Source organism: Canis lupus, chromosome 24, assembly GCF_048164855.1.
Source record: "Canis lupus baileyi chromosome 24, mCanLup2.hap1, whole genome shotgun sequence".
Taxonomy (NCBI): domain Eukaryota; kingdom Metazoa; phylum Chordata; class Mammalia; order Carnivora; family Canidae; genus Canis; species Canis lupus.
In genome coordinates this window covers 4,654,865-4,678,742 of record NC_132861.1, presented here as the reverse complement: position 1 = coordinate 4,678,742, position 23,878 = coordinate 4,654,865, and the positions used below count along the sequence as shown (strand labels likewise).

The 23,878-nt window shown below is 34.6% G+C and overlaps 1 protein-coding gene across 2 annotated transcripts in view; it reads right to left on the bottom strand.

Moving 5' to 3' along the window:
- Positions 1-23,878, bottom strand: part of TRPC4 (transient receptor potential cation channel subfamily C member 4) — a 208,202-nt gene that overhangs the window by 117,671 nt on the left and 66,653 nt on the right. The gene's annotated exons all lie outside the window — the stretch shown is intronic.

Genomic DNA, 23,878 nt, shown 5'->3' with positions numbered 1-23,878 from the left:
ATAATAAGCACTCTTTAGTCAACATCTGTTAGGTACTTTAGCCCTCACTATTATTCACGTTTTATAGATGTGCTCCTTCAGTGCTTAAGTGGAAGAGTTACTGTTTGCACCCAGGTCCACCTGACTGACACCGGAGCCTGTATGCATTACACATCCCACTGCTTTACAAGTTTTGGTTTAATAGTTCTTCCTGCTGGCACAAAGAGGCATCTGCAAAAATAAATGCTGTATAAGAATAAGGTAAAAAAGCATGACAGATAAAATGATGACACATATACTGCATAAGACATATTGTAAAATATAATGGAAACCATAAAAGGATCAAAAGCAAAGCAACTATGTGGAGAAAAACAGAACTCATAAGAAAGTTTAATTATACTACTTTTAAGTAGGGGTATAATCTTTGCATGAGAATAATTAAGCCTATATGCTTCTAATTTATTTGGCCATTTAGAATATTTGTTTTATAAGAAATACTCTGTAAAGATTAATGAGATGCAGTTATCATTTAAAAAGTTATTTAATGGACATCTGGGTGGCTCAGTGGTTTAGCACTTGCCTTTGGCTCAGGGCGTGATCCTGGAGTCCCAGGATCAAGTCCCACGTTGGACTCCCTGCATGGACCCTGCTTCTCCCTCTGCCTGTATCTCTGCTTCAAACTGTGTCTCTCATGAATAAATAAATAAAATCTTTTTTTAAAAAAAGGCTATTTAAAATATATGCATCAGTTGATGAAGATAACACTCTGTTCAAGCAGGGTCAATACTTCATTACTTTTTAAGTAATTAACTTTAATTTTAAATATTACATTAATTGAAAATTTAACTATGTATTTATTACAAAGAGAAAAAATCATTAATTGAAATGAATATCAAATAATATTTAAGTATATTTCAAGTTTTTTCTATGGCAGACTGGAAGAAAAAACAACGTAAGTAAATAAGTCACTATGTTAAATGTATATTTAAGTGATAAATGCAATTTAAAGGGGCTTTCTGGATTCAATAGAATTTCACTCTAGGTTTCTATAGTTTTTAAAAGTTATCAATAATTTTAAATTTATTAACCATCAAATGCAACTTTGAAGAATATTTCAGCAAGATCTTATGAAAAATAAGTATAATATAGCCATGTTAAAAAGCATTCATATTTCAGAAGAATGCCAGTGTCATAGTTTTAGAGAGATTGTAAAATAATTGATAAAACATGTAAGAATATACCCAGAATATTCTGTTTGAGTTGTAAGATTCAATAAATCATTGTGAATTTTTAATTTTTTAAATATATGGACATCCTTAATTTTATCTTTTATAAGGAATTCATTTTAGAAAATAATTTTTGAATAAAGCAGTTCTATAAGATCATGACATAGTAACTTATTAGTCAATAAATACTTTTAAAATTTTGTACTTTAAATTCCACAATACAGGGATCCCTGGGTGGCGCAGTGGTTTGGCGCCTGCCTTTGGCCCAGGGCGCGATCCTGGAGACCCGGGATCGAATCCCACATCGGGCTCCCGGTGCATGGAGCCTCCTTCTCCCTCTGCCTATGTCTCTGCCTCTCTCTCTCTCTCTCTCTCTGTAACTATCATAAATAAATAAAAATTAAAAAAAATAAAAAAATAAATTCCATGTACTGTCTTCACCATTAATTGCTTGATGCCCAGCTGTCAGGGAACACTAGACACTGGGGACTGTCTGGCCTTAGGTGTCCTTCACACAGGATTCTGCAGGGCCTCTGATCAGCCAGCTAGGCAGGCACACATCAGTGTTTATATACATGTCCTAGAGGACAGCCTTTGGGGTTTCTCCTGGAATGGGAGAAACCCTCATTCCATGAAAAAAAATAAAAATAGTAATAAAACAAAAACGCCTTTAAAAAATTGCCTGGTATTGAGTACTAATTATATGCCTACTCCAATGATTACATGGTGTTTGAAAATTGGAGGCTATCTTACTCTATCATCACTTCTACATTTACTAGTTTGTAGTCCTCTGAATGTAAAAATATGCCCTCTTCTCCTTTTTATTACTATTACTATGGGCCTATGGATTCTTCCTTTATTTTAATATATAGTAGTTAACTGCAATAATCATTCACTTTGAACTTAATGAGGTATACATTCATTAAAATGCACAAATGCTAACGTGAAGCTTGATGCATTTTTAAAACATCTATGAACCTGTGCGACACAAAACAGAATAATCCAGAAGAGTGCCTGCACCCCAGAAACCTTCTTCATGTCACCTCCCAGTTGTTATATTTTGTAATCACAAACCTAAACACTATTGCCATAGATCACTTTCACACACACTTGTTCACTTTATGTAAGTGAATTATAAAGTATGTACTTTTTACATCTAGCTTTCTTTGGATAATGTTAGCTCTTGAAATACACTAATATTGTTAGTAGCAATCTTTTTTGTAATTTCAATTTTGCATAATATTTTGATTTTTGAATATAGCTCAACTTTTTACATATTCCTTGATCACCTTTGTGTGATTTCCAGTTTCCATTTGTGACCAAGAATATTGCTTCTATGTACATTTTTGTCCATGTCAGCTAATATGCATCTAAGAATGCAATTTCTGGGTCAAATAGTTTTAAGTAGTTATAGCAATTTTCACAACTATCACAAATTGTACTTGGTATTGCCAATTATTTACCTATTGGTCTATATATCTACCTATTTGTTTATGACATTCATTATGTCTAGAAATCATTTTGAATTTTTTTACTTATTATTATCAAGGATGAGTGTTGGATTTGCCTAAGGCCTTTTCCACTTCTATGGAGATAATTATATAATTGTTCCCCTTACTCCTAAAAAATATGGAAAATTCGATTAGTGACTTTCCTTTTTTTTTTTAAGATTTATTTATTTATTTATTCATAGAGACACAGAGAGAGAGAGAGAGGCAGAGACACAGGCAGAGTTGAGAAGCAGGCTCCATGCGGGGAGCCTGATGTGGGACTCAATCCTGGGTCTACAGGATCACACCCTGGACTGAAGGTGGCGCTAAACCCCTGAGCTATCCGGGCTGCCCAATGACTTTCTTTAATATTGAAACATTCTGGCTTCCCTGAAATAAATCTTCCCTTGGTCCAATGTGTAATATTTTTAGTATGACTAATACTTTCGTTTAGATTTTTCATATCAATGTTCATATATGATATTGATTTATAATCTTTTCTATGATGTCTTCATCAAATTTCAGTATAAATACTGTTTTTGCTTCATAAAAAGCATATGGACTCCCTCTTCCTTTAGAATACAGAAAGATGTGCCACCCAGATCTTTCTGCAAGAGAGGATTTATGGCCTACCTGTAAAGAATGTAGTTCATTAAGCCTCCAGCTAGCCATCCCTTAGGGTTCTTCCTCAAGTTTGGAGCCCAGGACAATGTCTAAACAAGTAAGCTAACAAGGGCCAGCTATTTCTATACAACTTGGGACACCCCTAGTAGATTATTTTCTTCTGAGTTCTCCTTTACACTGGCAGGGATTTTCGTCAGTTTTGCATCATGGTCTAATGGATTCCACTTCTCAATCCTGGTCCCTTCCCTTTTACTTTCAAAATGTCATTTTCCAATGAATATTTTTAAAAGATTTATTTATTTTATTTGAGGGGAAGGTGGCATGGAGGGAGAGGGAATCTTCAGCAGACTCCACTTTGGAGCTGGCGCTCGAACTCATGACCAGTGAGGAAACCAAGAATCAGATGCTTAACCAACTGCACCGCCCAGGCACAATAAATCTTCTACAATCATCTCATTTGTCTGTTTCTTGAAGAATCCAAAATGTGATTTATCTATTTTCCATTCAATGTGAGGAAAAAATAGGTAGCACTGAAATTATTTGATCTTTCAAATTTCAAAACTATCCTATGAAACCCATCAGTGCCTGCTTCTTTTATGAGATAGTTATTCAATAGCTTTTCCTAATTACTGCATCATAATTAGCTTGGATTTTCAATAAATAATGGGGTCAATGAGTATAAACTGCATTTCCTGGGAAGTTATTAAATTCCTCTGGGTTCATTTAGAAAAGAAAGTTTTAGGTATGCAAGGACTCAGGACATGCTATGCTCACAATGTCCTTCCTGAGAAGTCTACTGTGGGACAAGGTTATGGGGAACTGAGGAAAGGATAAATGGTAGGGTTTAAATGTATATAATAGTTAATAAAAAATCAATTCAAAGTTGGAAAATGAAAATTTTTAAATGTTCTAAAAAGGAAAAAAGAATGAGAGAGAGAAAGAGAGAGATTGAGAGAAAGGAGGATGTGGAGCAAAAGGCTCTTTACTTAACCAGCCGATAGAACAGAAGCCTTAGTAAAGCAAAAGGAAGGCACAAAGGTTTTATAAAAGGTATTAATATAAAATACAAACTATTCTAAATAATGACAGAGGTTACTGAAGACCTTCAATTCTTCCCTTTTACTATCACAAAGATAAATTTTCCAAAATATTAATCGCTTGGACAATTCCTTTTCTTAAAATACAACCATGGCTTATAACTACTTTAATAATTCACTTATACATCAATCAACGAATATTTATTGACTCTGTTGTCTGGACCTGCATTAGACTCTGAGCAATTAAGAAAAATGAAGCTGAAACAGTCCACATCTTCAAACAGATGACTGCCATACTTGACACATTCCCAAATCCATCAACAAACTGAATCAAATGTTTACTAACTTACTATAAATCCAGCACCATAATAGGTACCATGTGAAATACACAGAAAAATAAGAAATAACACACATTTGCAACATCATATCAGATTTAATAGTTCAAAAATGTCTATCTTAGTGGCAAAGAGATATTTTTATATTTAGGTAGAATATCACACTCCAGACTTTATATGCCTCAGATTGATGTTGAATATCTTCAAGGTGAAGATTTTGAATAAATTTGAGAAAAGCAGTCCATTTACAAGTTAATAGATTCTTTGTGTATTCATCACTTTTATGTGGCATGAAATGATTCCATTAATAATGTAACTAATGTTATGGCAAGGTTGACAAAGAAGCATTGAACAAATATTCATTCATAAAGCTCTGAAGAAAAGCCAGAGCAACTGTCCAGTTCTGCAATAAAAACAACATCTACTTAGTTTTAGGATCCTCTTTTAATTGCATGTTCTATTCTGTTGTAGATTACTGGTTGAAGTATGTCATTCAACCACTTAAATTCATATTTTATTTTATTTTATTTTTTAAATTTTTATTTATTTATGATAGTCACACAGGGAGAGAGAAAGAGAGAGGCAGAGACATAGGCAGAGGGAGAAGCAGGCTCCATGCACTGGGAGCCTGACGTGGGATTCGATCCCGGGTCTCCAGGATCGCGCCCTGGGCCAAAGGCAGGCGCCAAACCGCTGCGCCACCCAGGGATCCCCTTAAATTCATATTTTAAAAAATGGTACACATGCGTGTTGTTTATTAGTATATATTTTTGTGCATGTATGTTTGCCTGGATATAATACTTTTTTGTCTGTAGATTTTACTTCAGCTGAAAGTCAAGCATGGTGTGATTTTCATCTGCAGTGTTACTATGCTCATGATATTCACATCTCTCCTTAAATATGCCAAATGGCAAATTAAAAAAAAAATGAAAAAAAAGCTATATTTTGATCAAGATCATTTTTTGGTAATAGCTACCAAGTACCTACAAGTGACCTATTTGTTTATTTTAATGTTGGGATATACGCTCTTCACCTGTAACATTGGAACCACAAAAGGAAAGGGAGATTGTATGTTGAAGATACTGAATAAAGCAAAGGAGAGAGATTGGGATGGAAAATAGATTAGTTTGAAAATAAAGTGTGAGAAGGGGGAGCACACCCATTTTTTCCTATTCTAAGGAAATGTTGGGTCTGTACACTGAGAGGGCTCATCAGTCTTTGGTTGAAACAATGACATACAATTAGATACATTCTGCTGATATCCCAGACTTCCAAGGTTTAAAAAAAAAAAAAAAAGAGGAAAGTGTGAAATCATCAGATCTATAGAATGAGTGGGTAACAATGGAGATGCAACGAATATCAAACTTCTCTCATTAAAATCTGCAAGACATGCCACTGTATCTATATACAATCGTTTAGTAAGTGAATGTGACTCAAGAATATTGCATCTAACTAATTTACCATCACTCTCCTGTTAGGATAAAAAACATATGGGTGGTTAGACCAGAATTCAGAAGGTACATCACCTACATGTCTTATAGAAGTAACTTTTTCAGAAAATATGATAACCAAATATTAAGTGATTCAACTTCCATTAGGTAGGAAGAAATCGTTTGAGCAATGAATCTTGCAATACTGGAGTTAACTCAAATGTTTATTTATATGGGTAATACAAATAATTGGTAAAGATACTTGAAGCAGAAGAGACAAAAAGAGAATATCCAAAAATAGTTTGGAATTCAGTTTTAAACTATTTCACTGTAACCTAGGAATTTGTGGGTAGAATTTGAAGTTGGAGGATAAAGAGACAAAATATACTTTATTTTACCAACTTTCTTATAAATAACATAGATCTTCCTTCATTTAGTTTATATTTATGTGGGCCACCGTCTTTTACTTAGCAGCAATTGGCTTATTCCAAGTAATATCGTATTAATGATATTATTATCATTAATAATAACAGTATTAGTTTGGCTTCCATATTATTTTATACTTATTATTTTCTTGGTTTCAGTTCTTACTTTTACATTTCTTTTTTTATTTATTTAAGCACCATGGTAGGCATGGAGCCCAATGTGGGGCTTGAACACATGACCCTGAGATAAAGACCTGAGCTGACATCAAGAGTTGATGCCACCCAGGTACCCCTACTTCCTTTTTTTTTTTAATAATTCTAATTTTATTTTATTAACTTATTTATTTTAAGTAGGCTGTATATCTAACATGAGGCTTGAACTCACAACCCAGAGGTCAAGAATCATATGTTCCCCAAATAAGCCAGTGAGGCATCCCTACATTTGCATTTTATTTTACTTTTTCGGATTTGTTTACAATAGAAAGAGAGAAAAAGAGAGCAAGGGCACCTGAGCCAAAATCAAGAGTTAAATGCTTAACCTACTGAGCCACCAGGTGCCTCCCTACCTTTGTATTTTAAATAAGCAATAAATAACCAAAAATTTAGGTGTTAACAAAGTAATAAATTCTCTTCTAAAAAAAAAAAAACCCAACGATCCAAAGGAAAATAAAGATGATGTTAAAAAAATCTCTGGAAAGGAGGGCACCTGAGTGGCTTAGTGGCTGAGCATCTGCCTTCAGCTCAGGTCATGATCCTGGGATCCTGGGACTGAGTCTTGCATCAGGCTCCCTACTGGGAGCCTGCTTCTCCTTCTGCCTATGTCTCTGCCTCTCTCTGTATGTCTTTCATGAATAAATAAAATCTTAAAAAAAAATCTCTGGAAAGGAGACCACTACAATAATTATTAAGAAATTGAATCCAACAGTGTACGAAAAGAATAAAATGCAGCGTAAAAATAGGGCTTTATTTCAAAAATGTAAATGCTTTTGATTACCATTAAATTTTTCACTATCACTCATTAGTAGAGCGCCTGGGTTTACAAAAGAAGTTCTATCTTGCACTCCTGTGTGGCCTGGCCATTACTGCCTCCCTTTGTCCTTCACTTTCTTTACCTGTAAAATGGACCAATTAAGTATCTACTATAGCACTGTTATGAGAGCTAGCCGGTTTATGCAGTAAAGCACTTAGAACAGTGCATGACCTTTGGTGGGAGCTAAACAGATACCTATCTGGATTGTCCATCCCTGCACTGGAATGTAAGTTCCCTGAGGGCAGAGACTGTGTAGGTTTTCAACTTGTCTCTGACCTCTGTGCTGGCACATGAATAATAAACAATGGCACATGAGGCAATAAATACCTATTGAATAAATGAATGAATCTGTAAGTGGTGTAGTGAAGTGTTTCTAAAACTTCCCAGTATTACTTCAATGTGATGATACTGTACATGAAAGGGGGTCTGGTAAAATCTATCACCATTCCTAACTATGAGATAAAGTATTTACCAAAAAAAAAAAAAAAAAAATAGGAAACTTCATGATAAAGAGTGAAAAGACTTCCTTTTAAAATTAGAAATAGGGATCCCTGGGTGGCGCAGCGGTTTGGCGCCTGCCTTTGGCCCAGGGCGCGATCCTGGAGACCCGGGATCCAATCCCACATCGGGCTCCCGGTGCATGGAGCCTGCTTCTCCCTCTGCCTATGTTCTGCCTCTCTCTCTCTCTCTCTCTGTCTGACTATCATGAATAAATAAATAAAATTAAAAAAAATAAAATTAGAAATAGATGTTTATTTTCACCATTATTTTTCACTATTTAGGAGTTTCTACCTAATTCAGTAAGATTAGGAAATAAAATATCAGTAAAAATACTGATTTATTATTTCTCTTTGGCAGATTACATGCTCATAGATTTTGAAAAGCTAAGGGACTCTAAAGAAATATTAGAGTAGGGATCCCTGGGTGGCGCAGCGGTTTGGCGCCTGCCTTTGGCCCAGGGCGCGATCCTGGAGACCCGGGATCGAATCCCACGTCGGGCTCCCTGCATGGAGCCTGCTTCTCCCTCTGCCTGTGTCTCTGCCTCTCTCTCTCTCTCTCTCTCTCTCTATCATGAATAAATAAAATCTTTAAAAAAAAAAGAAATATTAGAGTAATAAAGCTTATTAATACAAGTTCATATACAAAAATCTATATTCTATTTAGCAATAGTAAGTTATATATGATATATATAAGTTATAATCAGAACTGATTACATATAGAATAAAAAATTGGTCATTATTAAGAATGATAAAATATATAATACTTATGAATAAAAATTAAATAAATTTAATAAAACTTATAAGAAGAAACAATAAAACATCGTGGGGCATAAAATAAGATCCAAAATATGGGGAAGTATGTTTCTGGATCGAGAGACTTAATATCTTAATTATGCCAATTATCTCAAAAGAAATATATACATTTAATAACAATAACATTTCACTTGGGATCTTTTTTATTTATAACATGATAAAATTATTTTGTTAGTTAATATGGAGGAATGTATATCCAAGAATTATAAATATTAGGAAATGGAGAATATGATACAAGAATTTGACATGAGAATAGAGCAAGAAATATAAATTAGTTGAACGGAATTTTGACCAAAATTAAGCTAAGTATATATAGGAACTTTATACATGAAAAACTGGAATTTCTATTACATTGGAAAAAGTGGTTCACATATCACACAGCACTGAAACAATTCTCTACCTAAACAAACCAAATTGGTCCCTATCTCATTTCATATCAGTAAATTTGAGATGGAGTAAATATTTAACAGTTAAAAAAAAAAAAGGTAATAATTTTAGAAAAGTTTTTTTTTTTTTTTTTAAAGAAAAGAACTTTAAAAAATAGTTGGATAGCCGCAGGGTTGGAAACACAGAACAGAAAACTGTATATTTCATTACACAATCCTCAAGCAGAATGACCACAGACACCATAAATCAAGTCATAAAATAAACCATGGTAAAACAAATTTGCTAAATAAGAAACATGTTAATATTCATATCATATAAGAGAACCTATACATTGAAAATAAAGTTATAAACAACCCAATGAACAAGTGGACAATTATAAACAAGAGTGTCACAGAAGAAAATCAAAAGGTCGGAAACCTTGGACGATCTTTCTCACTACAATCAGAAAGAGGCAAATTAAAACAATAATGAACTACAATATTTTGGGCATCATTTTGCCAAATTTAAGGAGTGGTGTATAAAAGTCCTCTCTCTCAACAAAACCTAGTGGAATATGAATTAGTAACGGCCTTGCAGGAAAGTATCTGGTGCTTACATAAACACTGAGAACCAGAGTCTCACTTAGAAGGACCTTTCCTACAGAGAAACAATTACCATGAGAATATTTCTTTGTATTTATTTCATCATTGTTTACCATGGTAGAAATTGGGGTATAGCTGAATATTTTCCAAAAGAGAAAAAGTTGCATAGATTCTGCAACCTTCATATCCCTATATAAAATATTACCATGCTTTAAATATCCAAACTAGAGTTAATACTCTATGTATCAATCTGGAGGGATTGTTCTGAGGTTTCATTTTGTCCTGATGGAGAGTGGTAGCATAGTGATTTACATAAAGGCTCCCTGTTTTAGGTTCTTTAAACATTAGTTGAGAATCTACTCTATATCAGACACTGTCCTTAGTATCACCTAATTATATCTTGCTACTTTTTGATAAACAAAGATGTCTATAATTAAATCCAACTCTGTGTATTAAGATCTACTTTGTACTCCACCCTCGCATGTGGCCTACAGCCTAATCATTCCAGCTTCAAACGTTCCTTTCTTATTGGCTACTATTTCCTCCCACTTATCAAATTCTACCAACCATTCAAAACCCAACTTAAATGTCATTGCTATGATGCCCTTTAGTAAAACTGAACTGTCATTAACCTGCCATTTTCTCTTTGCTTGGAGGCGGAGGAAAGGGAAGTGATTATAATTTGTTTTTTTACAAGAAGAGGGAAATAGCCATTTTCAAAAAGGGAATTTGTAAGAAAAGAGAGAAAGGCATGCATATTATACCCTTTCTGATTCTCTTACCTCCTTTAAGGGCTCTCGTACAAACTGTTTAGAACTTTAGCCAACCTCTGTGACTCATCCAGTATAAATCACGTAGTATCAGTAACTATTTTTACTTTTTGGAGCTAGTATTTTTTTTAATTTAATTGGCTATATATTTTTGCAGTTAGCCTTCTTAAAGTATACTTTTAATTAAAAATACCAGTAAGTAGACGTAGTTTGTACTGACTTGAAAAGGTATATGAGGCACACAGTAAATATAATTCTATAGTAACTCGGATATAATACATACTTGAATACTTGAACGTAATGAGCAAAGATATGGCAAAAATTATTTATGAGATTGACACATAAATGCTTGGGAGTCTGATTATAGTGACACAGGCAGTAATAACATGTATGGAGTGCCTACCATGTACAATGCCCCAGGGTAGGAGCTTCCCACACCTCAGCTTAGTCCTCAAAATCATTTTTGGAAGAAATTGTTATTATCATCCCATTTTTACATAAAAGGACAATAGGCCTTTAAGAAATTAAATAGTTTGCCATGGTCACAAGGAGACCCAGGTAGCTTGACTCAAGTCCAAATTCTTGGTCCATGGACTATCCATCTTATGTGTAAGGAAGCTTTGAGATCCTGGAAATTGCTCAGGCATCAAGATTAAGAAGACATGCATTAGATCCTGCCTCCACCACTTTTAGTTGTGTGCAAATGACAAAGCCAGCTAATTCTCTGCATTTCCATTTTCCCATTTTGAAATGTGGACATTTATTCAAGATATTTCTTACTGGAGAATAAGAACTGGAGACATATGTATCAAAGCACTTTCAAAGTTAACTCTTAAAAGGTTGTGGTGAAAATGAAATGTAAAAACACCTTGTAATCTATAAATCAAGAAATAACAGGAAGGCACCAGTGTTATGTGACAAGCCAAAGACTGGAGAAAAAGCAGAAAATAGTCTTGTTCGGTTTTGCCACTATCATTTGTTTCTCCTCATATAAACACAGTCCCAATTATAGTGCTTGATTCATAAGAAAGGTAGAGCAATAATTCCCTGGCAGGAGAGTTTTGTAAGTGTAGATATAATAGTTCAGTACACGTACTTTTCACTACTGAAAATTTAAACTGTGTATCTTCTAAAATGGCATGTGCCCTTTACTGTATACTGCTACAGGATAAATTATAAATAACTATTAAGTATTATTTGCATCTTGGACAAAGAACTGGAAAATCTACGTCAACTCCAAAGAAGACATCAAACAGCAACTTTAAATCACCACCAGCTTGGGCTAGGGTCACAAACATCACTTTTAATTAAAAAACTCTCTTTATATCTGTTACATTGAAAGGGAATCTATTAAGTAATATCTACATGAAACCTTTTATCTGTTGAAAATGTAGCCAGGGAGTCAAATTTATACTTAATTTTATAAGAATTACACATTCTGATCAGCAAAGCTAGTTTTAATTTCACTTGACAGTGTTTTATCACTGTGTCCTTTGTGAAAGTCACCATTCTTTGCATTCCACAAGTCTATTTTCTCCGGATGATAGCATATAGGCTCAAATACTGTCCCAATATTCCTTTGTAGTTCTGGAAACATCATTTAAACTCCCTAAACTTTAATTTTCTCATTTGTAAAATGGAGATAATTATAGTCTCTTTTTCACAGCATTTATTTATGGATTCAAAATGGTGATGAGTAAAAGTGTTTTGCATATAATATTTGATAAAACATGATCTATTATGATTATTAAAATAATCATTATCACTATCATCATTATCTTCTCTGGTTATTCTTAGTCTCACTGATGAGGTTCTCCTCCCCTTATTTATCCTTGAATGTTGTTCCTTCCCAAGGATCAACTTAAGTCCTACGTTCTTCTCAATTTATATATATATATTCCCGACACATTAGCTGTTCTCCTCATGTTCATTATAATCTATATATGCTAATTTTTATTAATCTAACCATTTAGTAATACTTTTAAGCATCTGTCTTATGCCAGTCACTTTTCAAAGTTTGGGAAATATAGCAATGAATGGAACAGACAAAATCCTTGTTCTCATTCAACTTAGATTCTAGAAAGAGAAGAGGGAGAAAGACATCCAACATGAATGAAGAAGTAAATGAGTGAATCAATTAATAGATGAATGTCAAATGGTAGAGGCCATAGAGAAAAATACAGTGCAGTAAGAGGACATGAAGAACTCCAGAGATAAGGTGAGATTGCTGATCTATCAAGGCATGACAAGGAAGTCTTACTGGTATGATGACTTTAGTAGAAGGTTGAAGAAAGAAAACACTAAGCTTATATCTAAGAGCAAGAGCATTCTTGGAAGAGGAAGAGCAATGGCAAAAAAATCCTGAGGCATGAGCATGTTTAGGGTATTTGGCCAATTTGATGGGAGTACAGTTTGCAAATAAAAAATTAGTAAAAGACAAGGTTTAAAAAATGTAGCAATGAGGGGCAGCAGATGTATTTTAATCCATTTTAAGGACTCTGGCTTTTACTTCTATCTAGTTAAATGAGAAACCACTGGGGCATTTTGAGCAGAGGAGTAACACTATCTGATCCCTTAGGATAGAGTACTGTGTTGAGAACAGACTACAGGTAACAGATGGAAGAAGGGAAAGTGGATAATGATAAAGTAAGACTTGTAATAATCAAGGCAAGAGTCTCAGATGGCTGAAATAAATTGCAGTGATAGGTTTGAGAAGTGGTTCAATATTATGAAGGTAAAACCAGCTGAATTTGCTAAGGAGTTGAATATTGGATGTGAGCTGTAATATCACAAAGAGAGATCAGTGATGACCAAACATCCAGGCTTAGGCAGATGTAGCTGCAACTTACTGAGAACACTCTGGAAGAAGAGATTTGGGACACAATGAAGATTGAGGTTCAGTTTTTGCATGTTAAGAGATCAGAAATATAGAGACAGACATTTGAGAGTCATCAGCATACAAACAGTATTTAAAGCCATAAGCTTGGATGTGACTTGGCAAGTGAGAAGAAAGTGTTGGTGGAAAAGAGAAGTTAGAAATTTGAACTCTCTGACATTTTAAATTTTGAAGGTTGAGAAGATGAAGAAGTACCAGGAGTGGATACTGAAAAACACAGGGATAGTGTGAAATCCTGGAATACTAAGGTACATATTTAGGGTAGGTATGGTGGTAGAAGCATATGGAAGTTCTCTCATGATTGATTCTATTTTCTGAATAAAATAAGGAACAAGGGTATCATCTGAGAAAGCGGACATGTTGAGTTTTGAGAAGACAGAAAAAAAAAAAAGAACTCATTATCTAGGAGAGTAGGAAGATTGTATGTAATCAGGAAGTGGTTAGGTAGGATTGCTGGACACCACAAAGTACCCAGGTGAAGTCGGTGATCAAACATTTAGAGTGAAAGTGGTTGAAATTCTTGTTTTTTTTTAAAGCCTCTCTGGGTTATCTGGGTATAGATATGGAATTTTACCAGAAAATAATTACCAGGGGACTGAAGGAAAACTTGTCGTTAGATGACAGGCATCAATGATAGATTAATGAATTTTAATCAAGGAAGTGACATCATGAGGGGTGAAGGATCAAGGAAAGGTTAGTTTGTGACACTAGGTAGAGGGAGCAGGAAAGAAACTGTGACCCTGGAGGTTGTATCACTAACGAGGATAACAATTCTTGGTATGGCCATGAGAGTGGGTGGCTGAGGTAAAATGGAGTTCCAGATTAATTGTTTGGGAAGAAGAAAAGAAAGTTAAAGAAGCCAGTGTAATACCAGGATTGATTACCTTTGTGTGTAATGAGAGAATTTGAGTAAGACCATTGCTGAGGAGTGTGACGACTATGGATCTGAAGCCAAAATATTTAAGCAATGGGAACACTATATAGAACACCATAACCGGGTTGAGGGGATTAGAAAAAAGGAATGAACAATGGTGAGAAAGAGCCAATGTAGAACAGGCCCAGTGGGTGATGGATACTGTAAGAAAGACTCAGAGTCAGTTAGAAAGGGCTTTCAACATTTTACAAGTTCCCCCTTGAAGCTCCTGCACATATTATGTTAGATATATCTTATACACTTTTTTTTGGTTAGTGCTGAAAATGTTCCCTTTTAATTAGTATATACCACACATTTGTATAATTATATCTTTACACACAATTTTAAATTATAATTTGTTGAAATTAGTTTTAGTGATATATACACCAACTTGGATTAGTATCCCAAATGCATTTGGGTTTTCATACCATGGTTTTCATAAACTTTCTAATTAATTATAATAATTTATAGATCATATTTAGCTTTTATCTAGACAAAATACCTGAATATACTTATGTCTTCTAGCCTTTTAAAAAATATTTTAGGGACACCTGAGTGGCTCAGTGGTTGAACGCCTGCCTTTGGCTCCGGGCATGATTCCGGATTCCCGGGTTCGAGTCCCACATCAGCCTCTTTGCATGGAGCCTGCTTCTCCTTCTGCCTGTGTCACTGCCATTCTGTGTGTCTCGAATAAATAAATAAAATCTTAAAAAAAAAAAAAATATATATATATATATAATATATATAGTACTTACTTGAAAGAGAGTTAGATTGTGAGAGACAGTTGTGAGCACACGAAGAGGGGGATAGAAGGTAAATGGGGGGAGGGGCAGGAGAAGCAGACTCCCCACTTAGCAGGGAGGCCCATGTGGCGCTTCAACCTGGGACCCCAGGATCACGACCTGACCTAAAGGCAGATAGTTAATCAAGTGAACTACCCAGGTACCCCCCTCTTCTAGTCTTTGTATCTTTTACTTTTTTTTGTTGTTCAGAATAGAACTTCAGGTAAAGTGCTGCATGGAAGGAACAAGAATGAGAATTCTTATTTTGTTATTGATATTAATATAAATGTTTATAATATTTCACTATTTGGAATGATATAAAACACAGGTTTTTGGTAGATTCTCTCAATCAAATTAAGGAAAATCTTTTGTTTACTCCATTCTGGTTGGCTCAGTTTTGTTTTTTCCTATCATAGATAGATAAAAATTTGTCAAATGCTTTTTTTTTAAAGTTTGCTTGTACTGAGATACACATATATTTCCTTCTCTTTTACCTGTAACAGATTGTTTTAATATATTGCTGAAGATTTTTGCATTTATGTTTCTGATGGGCCATAGTTTTTCTTTCTCAAAACTGTCCTCTTCTGGTTTTGATGCCAAAGTTATACTACTCTCATAAAATTAAGATTTGTTTTTGGAAGATTGAAATAATATGGTAGAGGTCACCTGTTTTTTTTCCAATATTCTTTCTTAAATATATTAACCCCTTTTTGTCTATCATATTAATTTCAAATAATTTTTCAAGTTTAAGTTTTCATGTGAATTTTTACTATAAATATGGTTAATGTCAGTTTCATCTCACTGATTAAATCTATCAATGTTGGGTCCTTTCCCCCCCAACATTGTTCAGGGTAGCCGAGGCACTGATTCATTCAAACAGGTCACCAATCTATGAGAATGTACGTCATGAGTATAGAGTTTTGTACCAGCTAAATATCTGCTTTACTTGTAAGCTAAGAAAATATTGTCCACATGCAAACTCCTCATCCTTGTAAGCAATTTAGTATTCACATTAGATTTTAAATTAATTGCAATATTATTTATTTAATCCACATGAAATTCAATTATTTTATATTTGTTTATCCCTTGATAGATTTTAAGTATATTAAATCAGTGTGATAACTATACAATGTTTGAATTAAAAATAAACTGTAATTTACTTTATCACATTCCTTTTGAATACATGAAAGAATGAATGATTAAATATGAATATCTACATTCTTTGGTTTTGCTTTGTTAAACGTCGTTAAATAGCTTTGCAAAAGGATTCAGCTTCAACAAAAATAAAAAGTGCTTGTTTCATTATTATCGATGGAGTATAAAATACAGAAAATTGTGTAATTTCCTTATTATCCCCTTTGTTGATTTATCATTTAGTGTTAAATAGAATTTTTTTAAAAGATTTATTTATTTATTTATTTATTTATTTATTTATTTATTTATTTATCTGAGAGAGAGAGAGAGAGAGAGCGAGCGCAGGGGAAAGGCAGAAAGAGAAAATTCTGAAGTAGGCTCCTTGCTTAGCATGGACCCTGAGATCATGACCTGAGCTGAAATCAAGAGTCAGTAGTTTAATGAACTGAGCCATCCAGGCACCCCCAAATGGAAATATTTTTTATCGATTGTTGTCATCTTTTATAAATTCTCTTTTCCATATATTTTTATTTTATGACTTTATTTTAAATACACAAAGGAGGCAGCCCCAGTGGCACAGCGGTTTAGCGCCGCCTGCAGCCCGAGGTGTGATCCTGGAGACCCGGGATCGAGTCCCACATCAGGCTCGCTGCATGGAGCCTGCTTCTCCCTCTGCCTGTGTCTCTGCCTCTCTCTCTCTCTCTCTCTCCCTCTCTGTGTCTCTATGAATAAATAAATAAAATATTTTAAAAAATACACAAAGGAATATGTACTATTAGATTATTATGGAGATAATTTTGAAATAAATCTTCCAGAGGTTACATATCACAGCAAGGTTAATCTTCATTTTTTTCTATTTTATATTTTTCTTCATTAGTTTTGTATGCTACACATGAATTAATGTAAATGTCAAGTCCTGTGACTTTAGGTTCCAATGAAGGCTCTGTGTAGTAAAATACGTCTTAGTTTTTATTGAATTTAAACAAATTTGCCTGTAATTGTCAAGTGGCCTGAGGCTGGTAGGACTATGGGGATCATAGCACTAGATTATGTACTCCAAGATGGATGGAGCATGGGTGGTAGGAATGTAGAATCAAATGACTTCAATTCTACATCTCAATCCACTCTGACTGATGAATATCAAATACAGGTAATATGGAAGTATAAGAACAAGGTCCCACCCATCTAATAATGGCAATAAACCATTGTGTGCTTTTAAAGAATTTATGCTACAAGCAGAAAATTCACTCTAAGGGCTTTTCTCCATCACAGCCCCTATTAAACAGAAAAGATAATAAAAAAATGTCACATGGGTCCTTTTTTTTAGCAGTGAGAGATGCCATAAAATTACACTGATATGTGTCTTAATGAAAAAACATGCTGTTCCAATGCCAGGATGGGAATCAAAATGATCCTCATGAATAAGGAGAAGCAAAGTGAAAATATGGAACCAGCAGCCGAAGACGACATGAATGGCTTTAGGTTAGCAGAGGCTTACAGGGTGGGAAGTCTGAATGCTTCCTGATTATGACTGGTTACAGCTGGGCGTGTGGTTGGACCAGTTACCTTGAAAGGGGCAAAGGAGGGGCGCCTGGATGGCTCAGTCAGCTCAGCATCTGACTCTGGGTTTTGGCTCAGGCCATGATCTCACGGGTGGTGAGATCAAACCTTGCCTAGGGTTCAGTGCTCAGTGGGGAGTCCGCTTGAAGATTCTTTCCCTCTACCTCTCCCACAACTCCCGTGCTCAGCTCCATCTCAAATAAATAAATCTTTAAAAAAAAAAAATGCTGAAGAGTCAGGGGATCTCGGCCCTAAACCACACTGCGCAGAGATATACTTCATCTACACATAGATGATAGATACATAGAAGATAATACAGTATATATATTATAGAAAATTGGAAATGTGCTTTATATTTTTTTAACAATTACGAGCTTTTATAGAAATATTGCAATCACTGCAGGAAATCTGCAGGTTTTATGTGGAACTTTGACTTTTTGACTTTTCAAAATGTGGTAAAGCTCCTCAAATGCTATACTTCCCTACAATCCTACAAAGCTTTGTCCTGAAATAGAGGCCAAATTAAAAAACATCTTACCAGAAGATTTCATAACAAAGATATTAATGATCTTGTTTCCATTCTGAAAATGATCTAAATGAGTATTTTACCCTAATTGAGGCCTATAGCTCTTTGATGTTTGATTTTATCTTGCCAGATTGTTCTTTGATTACTTTATTTTCATGAGCGATGAATGGGAATTTTTAATGTACCATATTCATCCATATACAGCCTATTTGACAAACTGCTACTTAATACCAGTGATGTGTATAGTATTATGTAGCCTGTAGAAGAAAATAAGACCAGGATTTTATTTGGTTTGGAGAGTGATTTATGCCCAAGAAACAGACTGTATTTCGTAAATTTGAGAAGAAAGTGACCCGACAAAGACCATCACCATACAACAAAATGAAAAATGACTTTGTTGTAAAATACCCAAATGCAACATCAACAACTAAGAAGAGCTTTTATATTTATATAGTAGTGATCACATGATACAACAAATTAAAGAGAATAAAGTTTCATTAAAAAGAATTAGCAAATTAAATTGGAATCAATCTCACATAATGTGTTTGTATCAGTAAGCATCTAGGCAAGATAAGGCCACAAAAACCTAGTCTTTCAGGATTAAAAATATGGCTATAAGCTAAGCAGTCCTTCTGAAATAAACTTTTTTAAAACTTCTCCAATATTGCATAAAAATAACTGAAGTAACACTTGGAAAAATTCTAGGAATTGAAAGTGAGAAGAATGTAGCAAAGCTTTCTAGGTAAAAGAAAAGTGATGGGCACCCTTATTCCTCGTAATGGAATGATGGCTTTATTCTGCTCACAACTAAAATAAATATTACTTAGATTTTTGACAATGTTGAAAACACACACATGAAGGTAAAGATTCATTTTTTTCCTTCCTCCATATAGTTCCAATGAACTTGAATCTTGAGATATAAGACAGACTTTCAGCAATTTATGAGTTCTGTAGCAACCTGCTGAAAGATTTCTTAGCCTCTATTTTAAATGTTTCTAAAATATATATATGTATATACATATTAGCATATATATATTAGAATAGGTAGAGTGGCAACATTTTACTAGAAGAAGAAAACATTGGGAATTAATTCCTCATTTCTCATGCCTTGGGTAAAATATACAGAAGGAGCTAAAGTTCAAGGGAAAATTAAACCAGACTCCCACTACAGAGCTAGTTATACAATGTAAACTGACTTCCTGATTTTTGCTCTTGGATCAGATTTCTGTAACAATTGGGGTGTATTTGCATCATAGGAATCTTAAAACATCTTTTTCGTCTTTTTCGTAATTTTGCTATGCAATTAAGTAAAAAAGGAATCCAAAGAAGTATAGATCATGGTGGTTTATAAATTTTTGTTCACCTTTTTTTTTTTTTTTGGTCACTTTCAATCTGAATTAGGTGACCTATAAAACATTCAGTTGTACCAGTTAATAAAATCAGGTAAAGATAGACAAATCTCATGGAAACTTAAAATTAACAAGACCTCTGCTAGTATTGCAGAGTACAAAAACTTTATTGAAAAAATAGAGAAAAATAAATGACTAATTTTTAAATTCATGCCAGATGTTTAAAACTATTACATGTATTTTTAACGGCCTCAAATATTCACCAGGTGGCAGCCTTTTCCTTAAATGTGATAAAAACCAATTTGATGTGCTTTATTTCACCTATTAAAAGAGACAATGTGACCTAGGTGAGCAAATATCCCGCATTTATCTGATAATGTTGAATTTCAGCCTGTTCTGGAAACATACTCCAGAAAATATCCCTAAGTGAATCTGTTTATTCTTCTAAGGGATCATCTCCAATCATCTTCCATTATCATAATTTTTCCTTTTCTCTTTAATCAGAGTGAAACTACATTTGATAAATAATAGCATATTTATATCTATTTAGATTTCATCGTCATTTTATAAGCCTGGCCCATTTCTTCTCTCACTTCTAGACCTCGTTGAAGTTAAGGGTCAAGCTTCTTGGCTCCATTCAATCTCTTATGCATTCACAGCCCTCCTAAACCATTATGTAGATATCCAGGAAGGCTTTCCCAAGAGATTTCATCACCAGAATTCAACAAGTTTAACTCCCATGGTCTATGTTAACATACTATAAACCTCATGATAAAAACTTAGAAACGTGTACAAATGTGAATCTTTGGCCATACATCAAATTGGCATGTTTGATTCTTGTATAGCAATGCTTCTTGGGCATAGTGATGATAATGATGATGATACTGCTTCAAATGTAAATATGTTAAAGCACTTCACATGAAGTATTTCAAATTCCTAATTCTTATAATAACTCTGAGAGGTAGCCATTACCGCTGTTTCATGTTAAAAAAAAATCACTATATCACTATATATATATATATATATATATATATAATCACTATATATGTAACTGAATTTAAACCAAAAAAAAGTGAAAATTAAAAGATAAGAACCCCCCCCCCCTCCCAAAATCACCATTGGGTCACACAAGTAGGAAGGGGATGGAGATAGGACTCGAATTCCCGTTTAATTCCAAACTTGAGCTTTTCCCACCATGAAACATTTCCTCTGATGCAAAACAAAGCCTTTATTTATATTTACATATTTTTCCTTGGTTCTACAAAATATTAAAAGTGGAATTAAAGTGATGTTTATGACAAATGTTTCTATTTGATTCTAGACGAAAACTGAATTTTACGCCTGGCTCAAGATCAGATCACCTCAATCATCTTTGACAAGTTTCCTGAAGTCTAAGCTGCATCTTTCTCACACCTATATAAGGTTGGAGATGAGTTCCAGGAGTCAGTGTGTGTATGTGTATTGGGGGAGGGGGAGAGTGATATCAAAATGCTCCTTAATTCTCTAGAATTTCAAAGTTAGACATTGAATCTATGCTTTTTTGGTTGAGAGAATCAGGCAGCCTGGGTAGGGTTAAGTAGAACATGGTCTGGGGAAATAAAATTCATCCTGGGGTGCTTCTGGAACATGTGATTTAATGATTACTACCTGCAGGTCAGGCATTAAATTTAAAATCACTACATGGAATATACTTAAAGTATACTTTTCTAAGACTGGTAATTTTTTTGTTTGTTTTTTGAAAAATTTATTTTAAATCCAATTAATTAACATATAGTGTATTACTAGCTTCAGAGGTAGAATTCAAGAGGTGTTGGATATAATACCCAGTGCTCATGACATCACATGCCCTCCTTCATGCCCATCCCCCAGTTAACCCTATTTCCCCAACTCCCTCCCCTCCAGCAACCCTCAGTTTGTTTCGTATGATTAAGAGTCTCTTTTTCCTCCCTCTCTGTTTTTTTTTAATGAATTTATTTTTTATTGGTGTTCAATTTGCTAACATATAGAATATCTCCCAGTCCTCATCCCATCAAGTGTCCCCCTCAAGTGCCCATCCCCCAGTCACCTCCACTCCTCCACCCACCTCCCCCTTCTACCACCCCTAGTTCGTTTCCCAGAGTTAGGAGTCTCTCATGTTCTGTAAGACTGGTAATTTAAAGTCAAGCCAAAAGAAGCAAAAGCTCCTCAGATGATAAAGGATTAATGGGCTCTGATACTCTAGAAAAAGTATGCAAGACAGGTATGAATTAGCAACATTTAATATATACTTATTAAATAAAAACCTAAGCATTTCATTGATGGAGTGAAGTTATATATGCACAAAGCAAAAATATTTTTATTTTTTTATTTTTTTTGTAAATTTACTTATGATAGTCACAGAGAGAGAGAGAGAGAGAGAGAGAGAGAGGCAGAGGGAGAAGCAGGCTCCATGCACCGGGAGCCCGATGTGGGTTTCGATCCCAGGTCTCCAGGATCGCGCCCTAGGCCAAAGGCAGGCGCCAAACCGCTGTGCCACCCAGGGATCCCCAAAAATATTTTATAATGATTCCATTTAGAGCGAGGAGTAGATCATAATATTATATACAAAAAATTCATCTAATATGCCAATGTTTTATCTTTCCCACATCCACTGAATACTTATACATTTTTATCGTTTTATGGAAACACAATGGTACTAGTTCCTTCTTTTACTGATGTTAAGTTTTTTCAATTTTTGTATCTTGCATAATCCAATGTGAATATTTCTTAGATGTTTAAGGGTGGTATTCCTCTACTTTCACAAAAATGCAGATGTAAAACAAAGAAATCTATATTGTATAGAAAACAAAATAGATGAGGAAGCATATTATATATTACTTTCATTTCTCGAAGTGGCAACTGATTGCTATATTAGATTCCATAAGGTCAAGGGTTTCCTTGTGATATTTATTAAGTTGTTTACTTTATGATCATATTTTGATAATATTTTGGTTACAGTTATAGCCAAGTAAATCTTAAAAACAGTAGAATAAAAGAATAAGTGAGGAAATACATGATCCCTTCATTGAAATTTTGCTCACCCAAACCATTCTACTAACTTTCCTAAGTCTTTTCATCCTGAGTTTTCCTCCTGTTGCTCTGTTACAGTGGAGCTGAAGAGCAGAAACCAGTGATTCTGTATCAAGACTAATATAGTGTGTGTTTCTGTATTCTGTATCAAGACTAATTCGTGTGTGTTTATAGACATGCACATGTACTTCTTGGTATTGTGAAGTTCACCAAGGAGGGGAAAGTGATACATATATTGAACAGAACATTCTAAAAGATATGAAGGGCTATATAGGCTATGACCGTAACAAGAGGGATATTTCATTCCATCAAGATTTCACAATTTATCTCACACGTAAAAGAGGAAAAGGATTTGTGTTGTCTGTAAAATAACCTCCTCCAGCCTAGGAGGTAGGGTCTCTCTCTGCAGACTCCACCATCAGGTTCCAAGACAAGCTCCTCTCTGGGGCCTCAACCTCTGTGTCCGGCCAAGCACACGGTGATGCTGTGATGAACACCACTTGAAGTGTCATCTACACTCCTGTTAATATGCTCCTCTCATCTCTTCCTAGGGATTCCTCTGTTCCTTCATTACTGCCAATCTTTTCCTAGAACATTCTAGGGATAATTGAGAATAAGATAACCAGTTTTGTTAAATCATTAACTGAAAAGCATTTAAAATTGGATCAAGAGTCTGAGATGAAGGAATTTCAGGATGCTTCTGTGGAGTCAGGACACAGAGAGATCTTTCTACACTGCTTGAAGACCAAGTTGTACTCCTAGTTTGTGGCATGTTCTGGAGGGCTGAGCTTGCTGGATATATCTGATGGCCAAAGTAACCAGGCTGTTTGACATAGGAAGAGTAAAGATCATAAAAACAGAGAACCCACACTCCGCTCTCCCTTGGGAAAATTATTAAATTTCTCTGAGCTTCAATTTCCTGATGCATGAGACAACAATGTAAAATGGTCTTTAAAAAAAAAAAAAGATTTAATTTATTTATTCATGAGAGACAGAGAGAGGCAGAGACACAGACAGACAGAGTAGAAGAAGCAGGCTCCTAG